The sequence below is a fragment of the Gracilinanus agilis genome, chromosome 2 (genome assembly GCF_016433145.1).
Source record: "Gracilinanus agilis isolate LMUSP501 chromosome 2, AgileGrace, whole genome shotgun sequence".
NCBI classification, from domain to species: domain Eukaryota; kingdom Metazoa; phylum Chordata; class Mammalia; order Didelphimorphia; family Didelphidae; genus Gracilinanus; species Gracilinanus agilis.
The window spans coordinates 286295915-286310041 of record NC_058131.1 but is presented as its reverse complement, the minus strand read 5'-3'; the positions used below and the strand labels follow the sequence as shown (position 1 = coordinate 286310041).

Genomic DNA, 14127 nt, shown 5'->3' with positions numbered 1-14127 from the left:
TTCTTTTCCTCTTTCTTTTTCTCCCTTCCTTCCCTCCTAACTTCCTTTTCTTTCTTTTTCTCCCTTCCTTCCTCCCTCTCTCCTCTATTTCTCTTCCTTCCTCCCTTCCTTTCTTTCTTTTCTTACTTTTTCTCTTTCTTTTTCTCCCTTCCTTCTTTTCTTTTCTTTCTTTTTCTCCCATCCTTCCCTCCTAACTTCCTAAGTTCCTTTTCTTTCTTTTTCTCCCTTCCTTCCTCCCTCTCCTCTATTTCTCTTCCTTCCTTTCTTTCCTCCTTCCTTCCTCCCTCCCTTCCTCCTTCTCTTTCTTCCTCCCTCTCTTTCTTTCTTTCTTTCTTTCTTCCTCCCTCTCTTTCTTTCTTTCTCTCTTTCCTTCTTTCTTTCTTTGTTTATTTATTTACCCTTACCTTCTATCTTAGAATCAATACTCTGTATTGGTTCCAAGGCAGAAGATGGGTAAGGGCTAGGCAATGGAAGTTAAGTGACTTGCCCAGGGTCACATGGCTAGGACGTGTCTGAGGCCAGATTTGAACTGAGGACCTCTAGGCCTGATAATAATGATCTCTAGACCTGGCTCTTGATCTACTGAGCCAACCAGCTGCCCTTCAACATGTCTTTTCATTTCCTGTGGCTCTTGTTCATGTATTTCAGCAAATCTTCCATGTTGATGTTTGCTTAATTGAATTGAACAGAGGATCCATTGATGCATTGGAGGCATTCCTTTTGTTTTCTCAATATCTTACAGGCAACAGAGCTATAATCAGGCTGTCTATCTATGATTCTTCATTCTTCCTTTATAGCCAAACGACCCCTTTTCCCAGTCATACAGCTGTATTTGCCAGGTGGTACTGCTAACCACTCCCTCATCTCATTTAGCAAAAAGAAAAGGTCCTGACCATGAGAAGTCCTGATTTGAGCTCTATCCCTACTAGAGGTGGGGCAGGGGGAGGTAGGATGCTACTAGAAAAGTGCCAATCCCTCTACAATTCTCAGAGAGGATGTGACCTCCTCCTTGGTTTTGCCTCTAGTTGGATATTTTTTAAAGCAAGTTTCCTGTTGGCATCTGGACATGGATCAAAGCATGCCATCTTCCACTTTATTTCTTTCCTGAGATATTTACTTCTATCATACCATGTTATGTGTCTTCTATCATACCATGAACAATATGGAAATATGTATTACATGAAAGTATGGGTATACAGTTGTCCTTCACTATATCATGGTTCACTTATCACAGCTTCACTATATTGTGTGTTTTTAAAAATGTGTGTATCTAATTCTTTATCGTGGAGTTTTCACTCTATGGCGATATTTTGAGGATGAATACCATACCGTACACAATGGAAATGCAGTATGCCACTACAGCTTGTGCAAGTTTGCCCACATGAGATGGTACATGTCACACTATTGACTGAGCGCTGTGTTCTATATCCTGGGCACTGGTTGGCTCAATGACTGTAGCATCATCGGTCTGTTTGTTCTCCTGCTACTTTGTGGATTTTCAACTATTGCAGGGGGTCTCTGGAATGTAACTCCCGTGATAGATGAGGGATCATTGTAATCTGTATCAGTCTATTTACCATGTTGGGGAGGGAAGGAAAAAAATCTGAATTCTAAAATGTCAGAAAACAATTGTCAAAAATTGTTTCTACATGTAACTGAAATAAATGTTTTTTAAAAAGGCAAGTTCCCCCAAATATCCAGGTTAAGAACTCCTCATTTTCATTATTACTAGGGAATTAAGACAAACACATTAAATCAATAGAATGATAATAAGAGAGAAAAGAAAACTAATTACTAGAAGGGACAGTTCAGGTTGGGGAGCCTGGCTCAGCAATGAACTCTGCGTGTGTGATCTTAGACAAGCCCACTTTCCTCTCTACTTTCCTTTTCTGTCTAAGAGAGCTGAACTAAATAGTCCTTAATGCCCTTGCATCTCAAGCATTCTATAATTCCATTATTCAGTAACTCCTGGCTCAGATCCTGACCCTCTGGAGTTAAATACACACTGGAGCTCAGAGGCTTCTCATACAATTTCTTTTTTGGCCCATGTCTCTATCCAAGATTCCCCTCTGGAGAACATTAGAATTTGAGTTATCTGGGTCCCTACAGAAAAGGAACCTCAGCTCCCATGTAAGCATTCAGGCTCACAAAGCATTGAATATAACATAGGCTTTATTTAATTCAACAACAACAGTAACAACAACAAAAAACACCACACACAAAAAAAATTCAAATCCACTAACAGTAAAGACAACTCCTTCCCAGCTCTGGTACTACTCCACCTTCCCCAGGACTCTTTACAGGAGTTAAGACTCAGAATCCTACCCTACGGTTCTGCCTTACTTCCTGTGGAGCCCCCTTTCTCTTCCTTTTAAAATTATAGAGGATGCATCGAGGAGGAATATCTTCTTCCCACAAAGGAAAAGCACGTGAGGCTGCCAGAGAGCCAAGCAGCCCCCTTCCTGTGAAGATGAGTCTCCTCTTCCATTGGATTTATACTTCTAGGCAATTGGGCTCTACTGTAAAGGGGAAGTGCCTGGGTTTACTAAAGGGTCAACCCTCACTCTCTGGAACAGCACAATCCCTGTATCTCAGTACCAGTCCAAGGCATTCTGACTCTACCCTAGGAACGAGACTTTCTTCCCATAAGAGGAAGCACTTGAGATTGCTAGAGTCAAGCAACTCCTTTCCTCTGATGATTTTTCACCAGGAACCAATAGAATTCTCTGATTTGATTGTCTGGTTCTTCCCAGAACCTCATTTTAAGGAAAGTGCCCAGGCCAGCTTCCAAAGCTGAGGAATAGACTGGAGTGTCTGTGACATTAAATTTGGACGATGAAAAAAAAATTTGAACAATACTTGTGATCTGAACTAGCCACATGATTAAAAGGGGAGCCAGCGTAAGGAGGAGGACAGAATAAAGCTTCCTGAATAAGATGAGATTTGAGCAGAATCTTGAAGGGAGCCAGAGATTCTAGGAAGCAGAAGTAGGGAGGAAGAGCATTCCAGGCAAGTAGGACACAAAGTTCAGATCCTTGCTTAAGAGAAAATCCTAGTGAAGTAGGGGCAGCTGGGTAGCTCAGCGGATTGAGATCCAGGCCTAGAGAAGGGGGGTCCTAGGTTCAAATCTGGCCTCAGACACTTCCCAGCTGTGTGACCCTGGTCAAGTCACTTGACCCCCATTACCTACCCTTACCACTCTTCTGCCTTGGAGCCAATACACAGTGGCTCAGTGGATTGAGAGCCAGGCTCAGAGATGAGTGGTCCTGAGTTCAAAGCTGGCCTCAGACATGCCCTAGCTATGTGCCCCTGGACAAGTCACTTAACCACAATTGCCTAGCCCTTGCTGCTCTTCTGCCTTGGAACTATTGCACAGTATTGATTCTAAAAAAGAAGGTAGGAGGGTTTTTTTGTTTTGTTTTGTTTTGTTTTAAATCCTAGTGAAGATGGAGGAGTTCACAGATGAAGAAGGATATGGCTGTTACCTGGACCTTCATGACTGTTACCTTCAGTCTATTAACCTGAAAGCATCTGAGAAACTGGATGATATCACTTACCTGTCTATCTTCGGCCAGTTTTGTGATATTCCCAAGGAAAAGAAGAATGTAGAGTACATGAGGTACCTGGAAATGCTGCTTGAGTACTTCTAGGGCTACATGGACAGGGTGAAGCCCCTATAAGACCAGCTTTTTGGGAAGAATGAGAATGAATTTGAGAAGTGGGACGACAGTACCTTCCCTGGCTGGCCCAAAGAGACAAGCAGCACAGTGACCCACGCTGGAGTCCATGTTGACCTCTCTGCATTTTCCTCCTTGGAGGGACTGACATCCTCAGGCCTAGGACAGACTAAGATCTGCCAAGGCTTTGTGGCAGGACACTGGAAGAGTGAGCCCAGTGGCTGTTCAGTACTAAAGGCAAGACTCTGGAATCACTCCTATTTGCTAAAAATCCCAAATCAAAGGGGACCAAGAGGGATGCTGAGAGGAATAATAACATGGCTTTCCTGGAAGCCGAGATCTATGAATACATAGAAATTTGGGGGGAACATCAGCATCTCACTTATGAAAATGGTACAGTACTAACAGGAACAGATAGGAGAAGAAAAGGAAGAGCAAAAGAAAAAGCAAATAAATGAGAGTGAAAGTGAAGATGAAAGAAATGAGATTATCTGCAACCCCCAAAACCTGCCTGTGGATTAGGCTGGCAAACCCACTCCCTACTGGCTGGATAAACTTCATGGACTTACTAGAAACTAAAACTGTGAGATCCTTGGGAAATATCCCCACCTAGGACCTAAGGACTTCCAGCCACATTTTATAGAATGGAGTCACGACATGAGACATTTGGCTATTCCAGATACAGCCCGCTTTGCTAATGTGGTGAGGATGCCATCCCTTTGTGGGGCAAGCTGAAACCACACAAGGCTTCTGAATGGTGGCAGCCCAACACTGAAGAGGAATATAAGGATACCTGCAGAAATGTTGTGAATATGAAAACAGATGAGGACTTAAAAGGCCAGGAACTGCTCTGGGGTCTTGAGGACAAGCTCTGTGACCAGCTAAACGTCCTAGGATTTGGCATTTTCCTACTCTGCCCAAGCCCATAACTCGGCTATATAATCTAACGTTCTAGTATGTGTCTTGTGAAGACAAGAAATGTGTTCAGAATAAAGGTTTGAAATATGTTTGAACTTTTGTTTTATATTTTAAAACTTTTCTTAAAAAATTAAGGAAAAGCACTTGGATAGCTGAGTGGACAATGGATTGGAGTAGGGAGAGACTCCAGGCAAGGGGGCCAATGAAAGATTATTGCAGATTATTATTATTACATTAATATGATTGCTGGAATCTAATGCCTTATTTCTAATATACTTTTCCCACCTGATTTCTTTTGGGAGTCTCAGCCCTCATTAGTCACTCCTCAGAATCTCACTCCTGGGGCAGCTGGGTAGCTCAGTGGATTGAGAGTAGGGCCTAGAGATGGGAGGTCCTAGGTTCAAATCCGGCCTCAGACATTTCCCAGCTGTGTGACCCTGGGCAAGTCACTTCACCCCCATTGCTCTTCTGCCTTGGAGCCAATACATAGTATTGACGCCAAGATGGAAGGTAAGGGCTTAAAAAAAAAAAGGCATCTCCCCAATTCCAAACATACACCAGGGAGCCATTGCCCACTCTTGAGCCTGTTTCCCACCCTTTCAGCATTACTCTCTAAATTAATAGATTTCTCTTTTTATTTTTAAGCTAAGTTTTGGAATCTTGCATTCTTGCAAAAGGTACCTGTCCCAAACCCAGAGGTTTGCCTCAAATCCCTCCACAACAGCTCTAGTGTCACAGGCCAATAAACTATCTTAGCAGATGAGCTAAAACCAGGTCGAGAGTAACTGACTGGCTACAAACTTGTCAGGTAGTTAATGGAATGTCTATCCCAAGCAGGTGAACTTTCCCAGGTGGAATGGGCAGATGAGAACAATTTGTTCCAACGGCCATGAAGGTGGCTGAAGCAGGCTTGGCCAGATGTGGAAGAAATTAAGGTCATTCACTACATCGAGAGCCATTGCCAGTCATCCTGACTTTTGTCTGGCCACTGGATTTGGATGACTCTAGAAAAGAAAGTCAGGCTCATGACTTTGTGAGACTCTGCCTCATTTAAAACCAGTTCATGCCTGAGTCAAGACATCATCTTATGATGCTATTGGCTCTTTGAAAACAAAGACCAAACAAAACAGGCTGCCCACCCCTTAAGTCCTAGGGGGCACATATGTGATATTGTGATAATGAGATTAAACCTGCCCTGCCCATTTTTAGATTTAATCTCATTATCACACATACATGGGCAGAGAGAGTATCCTTCAAACTTCTGACCAGAGCATGAGATGTCTTAAAAATAAACTGAGTCAATGAGCAAGATCTTTTGATCCAACAATACCACTACTAAGTTTGTATCCCAGAGTCCATGTTGCCCCAAATTTTAAGAAACCAACTCTTAAATTCAATAAAGAAAGAAGCAGAGGTGAGTCTATAGATGGAAAGTGACCTGCTCAAGGTCCCATGAATCAGAAGTAGAGGAGTCAAGATGACATAAAGAAGACTTCAGAAATGCTTATTCAACTGACTTCTCCTTCCCTTCCAGTCTGGAAGGGTTACAAGAAAGAAAATGTCAGTCAGCTATGTTGAAGGTGATTGTCGCAACTCTCTTTAAGTTTCAGTTTGTTAACTGTTTCTTAGATTTAACAGGTCTGTCCCTGGTCTCCCAGACTAGATTCACACCCCCTCAAGCTGAGTTCCACAGCCATAGTCTTGGTAAGGGTTGTTTACATTCCTTGGCTACACTTCCTTACCTCCCACTCACTTCTCATCCCCTTCTAATTTGGTTCCCATTCTTCTATGTGACTGAAATCACTCTCAGAAGTTACAATTGGTCTCTGAATTGTTCTATTCTTTTCTTGTTTCTCATTTGATTTGACCTCTCAGTACTTCTTTTTTTTCCCCTTCTATTTCTTTCTTTTTCTCCCCTTTAAAAATTTTATTGTCATACAAAACACACTTCCATGTAGGTCATTGTTGTATAAAACCATAAATACACTGATGTGAAAGACGACTCCACTAGTTCTATCTCTGGAGATGGAGAGCATTTCCATCATAGGTCTTTCAGGATTGTTCCAGATCACTGCATTGTTGAGAGGAGCCAAGTTTTCACAGATAATCATCATCCAATATTGCTGTTTTTGTGTACAATGTTCTCTCGGTTCTGCTTATTTCACTCTGCATCAGTTCCTGTAGGTCTTCCCAGCTCTTTCTGAAATCATCCTGTTCATCATTCCTCATAGGAAAATAGTATTTCATCACCATCATATGCCACAGTTTGTTCAGCCATTCCCCAACTGATGGACATCCCCTCAATTTCTAAATCTTTGCCACTATAAAGAACTGCTATAAATATTTTGGTACAAGTAGGTCCTTTCCCCTTTTTTTATTATCGCTTTGGGATATAGACCCAGCAGTGATATTACAAGATCAAAAGGTATGCATAATTTTGTAGCCTTTGAACATAGTTCTGTTAAACTGGAAAAAAAACACAGAAAAAGCAATAGAACTTGGGGTCTTATATACTTTTTGAAGAATTAAGGACAGAAAACATACACTGACTTGGCTACAAGCAGGCTTAGGAAAGAGGTTGTAGCCAGAAGCTGGGGTACCAGAGAGACAAAAGATTACTTGAGATTTGATTATATCTACTAGTCCCACCTAAACTGGGATCATTAAGTATTTTAAGGTTTATTGTTTAGTCAAAGACTAGGTCAGTCTGGGACTTCCACCAAGACAAGTTCTCAAGGGACAGGGGCAAACTTGGGACTCCTAAAAACCCAGTTAACGTCATCTACTGTCACCATGTCCCATGTGCTAGCTGTCCCCAAGCCTTCAATATACTCCCTGTAACCTCCTGAGACCTTTTAGAATTCCAAGATCCTCTAGTTTGCCTTCTTCTATTCCTATCCCTCTCTGTCCATGAATGAGTTCCATTCTACTTCTCTTTATCTATATCAATATCTATATATTTTTAAATTTAATTTAATTTAAAAATTTTTTTCCCATGCTTACATAATTCTTGTTTTCTCTCTCCCCCCCTTCCCTTTGCCCTCCCAGAGTTGGCAAGCAGTTCCTCTAGATTATACTGTTGGATTTAAAAATCAGTCTGGCAGCCTACTGAACTATTTCTGGCCTGGGCTAGCTACCCCCAGCCCCCAAGGTTTCCCAGCACAGTCTTCCTTATCTCCCCCTATCATAAACCTAAAACTGAAGCTATCTTATCTGATGTCTTGAGGAATGTTTGTCTATGTTTGCCTGTTTTACAATATTTGCCTATTTAATGTATGTTTGCCAAATGCTTCCAGACCCCTGACCCTGAAACCTCTCTCCCCAGATGCTTCCTGACCACCTGTCCCTGACACTACCTTGATAATTATGTATGTACCAGCCCCCTTCCCCAAACATTTCTATATAAACTCTTGGCTGAGAATTCCAAGGGGTCGTTCAGGCATGCCTCTCTGCCTAGCGACCCTAGCTATTATTGCTAGTAAAGAATGAGCCTCTTCTTGCATATTGCATTGTCAGTGTGGTTCTTCCTCCGGCCATGATCGAACCTGGGTTAGGTATTAAAATTTGGGTACAACAATACATCTGTGTCTATCTATATTATATCCCCTCCTGTAACAGAATGGAAGCTCCTTGAGGGTAGAGAATTTTTTGTTCACTTCACTTTTGTTCACTTGATGCCCCCAATAGCTAATACATTGCCTAGCACTGTGAGGAGGAAATTTATATGCTGATTTGATCAATCAGGGATTTAGACTTCCCTTCCATTTGTTTTGAATTGGGGTCAATCAGCAACCAGGGAACTGATCCCACAGGCACTGCCCCCCTGGGTGGTGCCAGGCTAATTGAGGAACTGGGACTGGTTCCTGGGGAGTGATGTAACAGAGCTAGAGGTGGTGGTGGTGGTGGTGGTGGTGGTATTTTCTGAGGTTCCTTTCTATACTTCTCTCTTATTTTCTTTTTATTTCTAATAAATCTAGCCATTAACAGTCTTGTGACTTATGGGTTAATTACAATTTTTGGTGACCACCCATTTTAACCATTACAGCACCAAGGTGATGCTTAATAAGTGCTTATCCAATTTAATCATATTGAAGTCAGGAAAGAATCAAATCACATGCTTTGTGTTGTTCATTGTTTTTTTCTGGTCACATTTGACTAGTGACACCATTTGGGATTGTTTTGGCAGAGTTACTGGAGTAGTCTGCCATTTCCTTCTCCAGCTCATTTTACAGAAAAAGAAAATGGAGGCAGAATTAAGAGACTTGCCCAGGGTCACACAGCTAGCAAGTGACAGAGGCCCGATTTGAACTCAGGAAGATGAGTCTTCCTGACTCCAAATCTGGCACTCTATCTACCGCATCACCTAGCTGCCCTCCATTGTGCAGTTTGGACTATAAAAGCTATAGGAGATCAGTGAAAAGGGAGCTCCAACTAAGGGGAAGAGGACTTAGGTTAGAGTGATCGGGGAAGGTGTCATGGAAGAAGCAGAATTTTCAAAATGGACCTCAAAGGACTTGGAGGATTGAAATCTGCAGTGAGAGCTCAGGGTCTATATTCATAGAGATGGCCATAAGATGGCAGGATAGAGTCGTTGCTTCTGGACTGTTAAACATTCGAAATACCATCACTGAATGGGACCTTCGAGCCCTCCTAGTTCAGAGGCTCTAATTTTGGGCCATGGTCCACTTGGGCAGTCTGCTGAAGCCAGATCCTTTCTCAGGGTAAAGTTCTTAAATACATAAGATTACAAAGGAAGCCCATCCTATTGAAATAAAAATGTAACCTTTTTCCTATTCAAGTTGTCAGCCCTTCTGAAATCTATCCATGGGCCACAGGCCAAGAACCCCTGTTCTAATACAATCTCTTCATTTTATAAATGGGGAACCCAATGTCCAGAGTGGAGAGGCTTCTTGCCCAAGGTTACACAATGAGGGAGAGGCAGCCACTCAGTCAGTGAACAAGAATTTAAGTGTTTCCCCTGTGCCAGGCTCTGTGCTAAGCCGATACAGATGCAAGTGAAAAATAAGGAGCTCATGCTCTAATGAGGTGAGATAACTAGTAAAAGGAAGCTGAAGAGTTGGTTGGGGTGGGAGGTAGAGGAAATGAAGATACCCAGCTCAGGGAATGATAGAGAAAACCAGATGACAAGGAGGAGAAACAAAGAGACGTTAGCCTGGGTGCTCTTCTTAAATGAAGGTTCTGGGAGGAACCATCCAATTGGAGGGCTGAGAGAGGCCTTCCAAGGTATGAATTCCAGAGTCAAATTGAGCTTCTAGGATAAAGAGTTTTCTGGAGCATGATGGAAGAGTCAGGTTTGCAGCCTGGTAAGAAATGAAGAGATGACTGGCCTGAGAACTCTCCTTAAATTGAGGTTCTGGAAGGAGTTGTATAGTGGAGAGAATGCTGGGCTGGAGGGAGCCTGTTAGGGAGGCCTGTGTTTGAATCCTGCCTCAAATATTTGCTAGCTGTGTGACCCTCAGCAAGTCACTTACCCTTTGTAACATCTGTAAAATGAGGATAGGAATAGTACTTACCTCATTGGGTCTTCGTGAGGATCTAACACGATGTGATGGAGAACACTTTGTGAACTTTACATGTGCAGAAATGATAGAGCCCGTGTGTAAAAAGAGTTCATCTGTGGCGAGGACAGCTGTCTTTAGGTGTAGCTCAGAGGGAAGCAGAATAGATAGCTCTAGCTCCTTCTCCCCTCACCTTTCTCCAAGGGAGACTTCCATTCCTGCCAGAAGAGTAAGCAGGAGGTTGGCTGGAGGCCACCACTCTTTTCTCTTTAGAGAAAGGCTACCAAGCTGGACTAAAAATATATCTATTGGAGACAGCTGGGTAGCTCAGTGGATAGAGAACCAGGACTAGAGACAGGAGATCCTGGGTTTGAATCTGACCCCAGACGCTTCCCAGCTATGTAACCCCGGGCAAGTCACTTACCTCCATTGCCTAGCCCTTATTGCTCTTCTGCCTTGGAACCAATACACAGTAGAGATTATAAGATAGAAGATAAGAGTTTTTTAAAAAGTATGTCTATCCAATTCTGAGGGGCTTATGAGAAAGGATGCTATTCACATCCAGAGAAAGAACTGTGGGAGCAAAAACACAGAAGAAAAACAACTGCTTGATCATATGGGTCAATGGGGATATGATTGGGGACGTAGACTCTAAGCCAGTGGTTCCCAAACTTTTTTGTCCTACTGCCCTCTTTCCAGAAAAAATATAACTTAGCCCCCTGGAAATTAATTTTTTTTTAATTTTAAAAGCAATTAATAGGAAAGATAAATGCACCTGTGGCCATCACCACCCCACCTTGGATCGCTGCAGCACCCACCAGGGGACGGTAACGCTCACTTTGGGAATCACTGCTCTAAGTGATCACCCTAATGCAAATATTAATAATATGAAAATAGGTCCTGATCAATGACACATGTAAAACCCAATGGAATTGCTTGTTGCTTACAGGAGGAGGATGGGAGAAAGGGAGGGAAAGAACATGAATCATAAGCATGGAAAGCTATTCTAAATTAATTAATTAAATAAAAATTTTCAAATCAAAAAAGTATGTCTCTCTGCTCCCTTAAATATCGTTCAGGGGATGTGATTGCATTCCATCTAACTTTTAGTTACTTTGTCATTTTGGGGGGGAAGGTGGACCCCATGTTCTATTTCTGAGGCTTGGCCCCATTCCCACCTAATATCAGTTCAAATAAACACATAAAGAGAATAGCAAAGCAGCCCACTTATCCAAATCATAGCAAAACAGAAATCAGAGAAGGAATACATGGAAGAATATAAACCAGGCAATATAGAATGAAGGAACTCTACTATTGGAAGTGAGGATACTCAGCTGAACTAAAAGAGGTTCCTGGATCTCACCCAAAGGGATACTCCTCTAAATCTCTAGAGTAGAAATGTAGGACCAGGGATATGATGGAGGCCACCTGTTCTACTTGGGTCTTCCCAGAGTGTTTTCCTTCAGCAGCCTGAAATGAGATTGGCCTCTTCCATCTTCTTTCTTGAATCTGGAAGCCAACTCAATGCTCCAAGAAGACTTTTGCTTGGAGAATCCCCAAAGGAAGACTCGCTTTTGAAGAGTTCCCATAGGAAAAACCACTGAAACCAAAACTCATCCCTCACCAACTCTTCCCAACCCATCATATAAGGCAGAGCCTTCATCTGCACCTATAAGGAGAATCATACCAAATGGGCTTTGGGATAGAGATTACACAAGTATTGCATAAATGTGAGCTATCGTTAGGGCTGGGCCTCCAAACTCCCCATCTGGGATTCTTTTTTCTCTACTGCCTTCTCGTGTAAGGGAACCCTGTTTCCAGTGCCAGGTACAAGTAACAGAAGGGGAAGGGTCTCTTCTGTGGCACCTGAAACATACACTGAGCTGTCACCTTCCCACTGCAAGCATAGTAGATGATAAGAGATATTCATTTTGATGCTGAGCCTTAAGTAGGAGTGTTTGCACCAGAAACAAGAGCCATAAACTATACCCCAAGAAAAGAGCACAAAGGCTGGAGATTTCTGCTGGGGGTCAGGTGTAGGGGAATATTCCCTACCCATGTGGAGGAGACAGAGACCCAATGAGCCTTCCAGAAGGGGAGCACAATGAGATAGGGAAGGAATCCATCCAAAATTGTCATTGCCGACTGAGTGCTAAACTGTCATTTCCATGAAGTGAAAGGACTTCAAATGCTGCCAATACCCTCTACCCTCAGCAATGGGGCAAGAGCCCATTGTCCCACCCTAGTCTGAGTTCTATTAGCCCCAGCTATGCCTCAATGTCGGGTTGTTGATGAGGCCGATAGGGTGTATATTTGAGGAAGGGCAGCCGCCCTCTCTCTGAGATGGTGTTCCTTGGCTCATTCTTCCTCATAGCAGTGTAAATGTGGCAGTAGCCCAAGGTAGGTCAGAAGACCTCCTGATTCCCAGTGGACAGCTTGTAGAAATTCCAGATTGAGGATTTCTAAGAGACTTAGGGCACTACACTCCAGGGGACTGGCCAGGCAGTACAGGAATGTGGCCCTTCCTGGCTGAGGATCCATTTTTTTTAGCTGAATATAATAGTAAATCTTGGCTCGAGTTATAACAAAACCACATGAAATTCTCAATTAAACAGAATATGGTTTTTCCTTTTTTTCACTTTTAGGATAAAGAGATTACTGATCATTTAATAAGCAGATAGACAGTGTGCCATAATGGAGATAGGGAATGAGGCTCAGAACCAGGCCAGGGTTCAAATCGTCCTTCTAACTGGTACTGGGGGCAAGTTACCTTGATGTTTCAGTAGCCAAGGCGACTCTCTAAGTTGCAGAACAACTGTTTATCTGTTTTAGTAGAAGGAATTTGCCACTGGAAGATTCCTATGCCAACAAGTTCAGTCTCTGCAACATTTTATAGGTCACAAAGGGATTTACAGTTTGTGTATGTTATCTTATCCATAATTATAAAACCTTGTGGTGTTAAGTACTGAGACTTTGGGCTAGCAGTGACTTGTCTAAGTTCACATTGCTAGAATGGAACCAGAGGCCAGGTCTCTGGACTCCCATCCTGATATATTTCCCCTCCCCACACATGTATATATAGTGATGTTGGAAAAGTAGGGGTTGTACTCATTGGAACTCTCATTTTACCTTTATAAAGTAAAGGAACCATTTCTAACCGGGAACCCAAAGTTGAATTATTTAAGAAAGTAGTCCTTTCTCAGGGCTCTCCCTTTCCTTAGCTGGCAGGGGGCGTGTTTCCTACAGGCTCCGTCCTTAGCAAATCCTCAGGTCTGGTTCCCAGGAAGGGAGGAGGGGGCACAGTATAGGCAGGGATGCTGGGAGAGGAGCAGGGAGTGTTGGGTTAGCAGTGCTCAGACTTGTAACGAAGCTAAGTATATTCTTGTCAGCAGATGCCTCCATGTATCTTGACAGGGGTGACTCACTGGGGATGTGTCCTGAAGGTAAAAGAAGAAAATCAGACTTTGGCTTCCCGTGGTATGGCAGGCTTGGGACCAACATTCTGCCATAAGGGAAATGGAGCAAGGATAACTTTAGCTCTCTTAAATCTGGCCCGTCCTGGAGCTACTCAATGTAACATCTTCTCAAATGCTGATCTGTTTCCAGATGCAAAAGCATTTCCATTAACTCGGTCCAGATGCTGCCTCTACACATCTGTTTCAGTACAGCCGCCTCCATCCTTTACTCCATAGAGTGTTGAGTAAACAGCCTAGTTTACACTCATCTGTGCCTGGGGAAATGGGCCAATTCGGAAAACATGTTCCCAATTAAGTGGAAAGACAAAAGCTTTTTATAGGGGACATGTTGCTGCATTCTCTCTACACAGACCAGACCGTTAAGAACAAGCAGGCCTCCGGACTCCCATGCGTCCAAAGAGCCTCATTCTCATGCAGGACCTTGAAAGCATTGGCAGCACAATTCTATACCAACCCTCCTAGCCCCAGAAGGCCGAGAGCTTCCAAGGGAGAAAACCATTGGCAGGGAATAGCAAATATGAATAACAGTCAGAGATG

The 14127-nt window shown here is 42.9% G+C and overlaps 1 pseudogene; it reads left to right on the top strand.

Annotated features, from left to right (window-relative positions):
• Positions 1-3446: 3446 nt before the first annotated feature.
• Positions 3447-4606, top strand: LOC123233637 (annotated as a pseudogene).
• The last annotated feature ends 9521 nt before the right edge of the window (positions 4607-14127 follow it).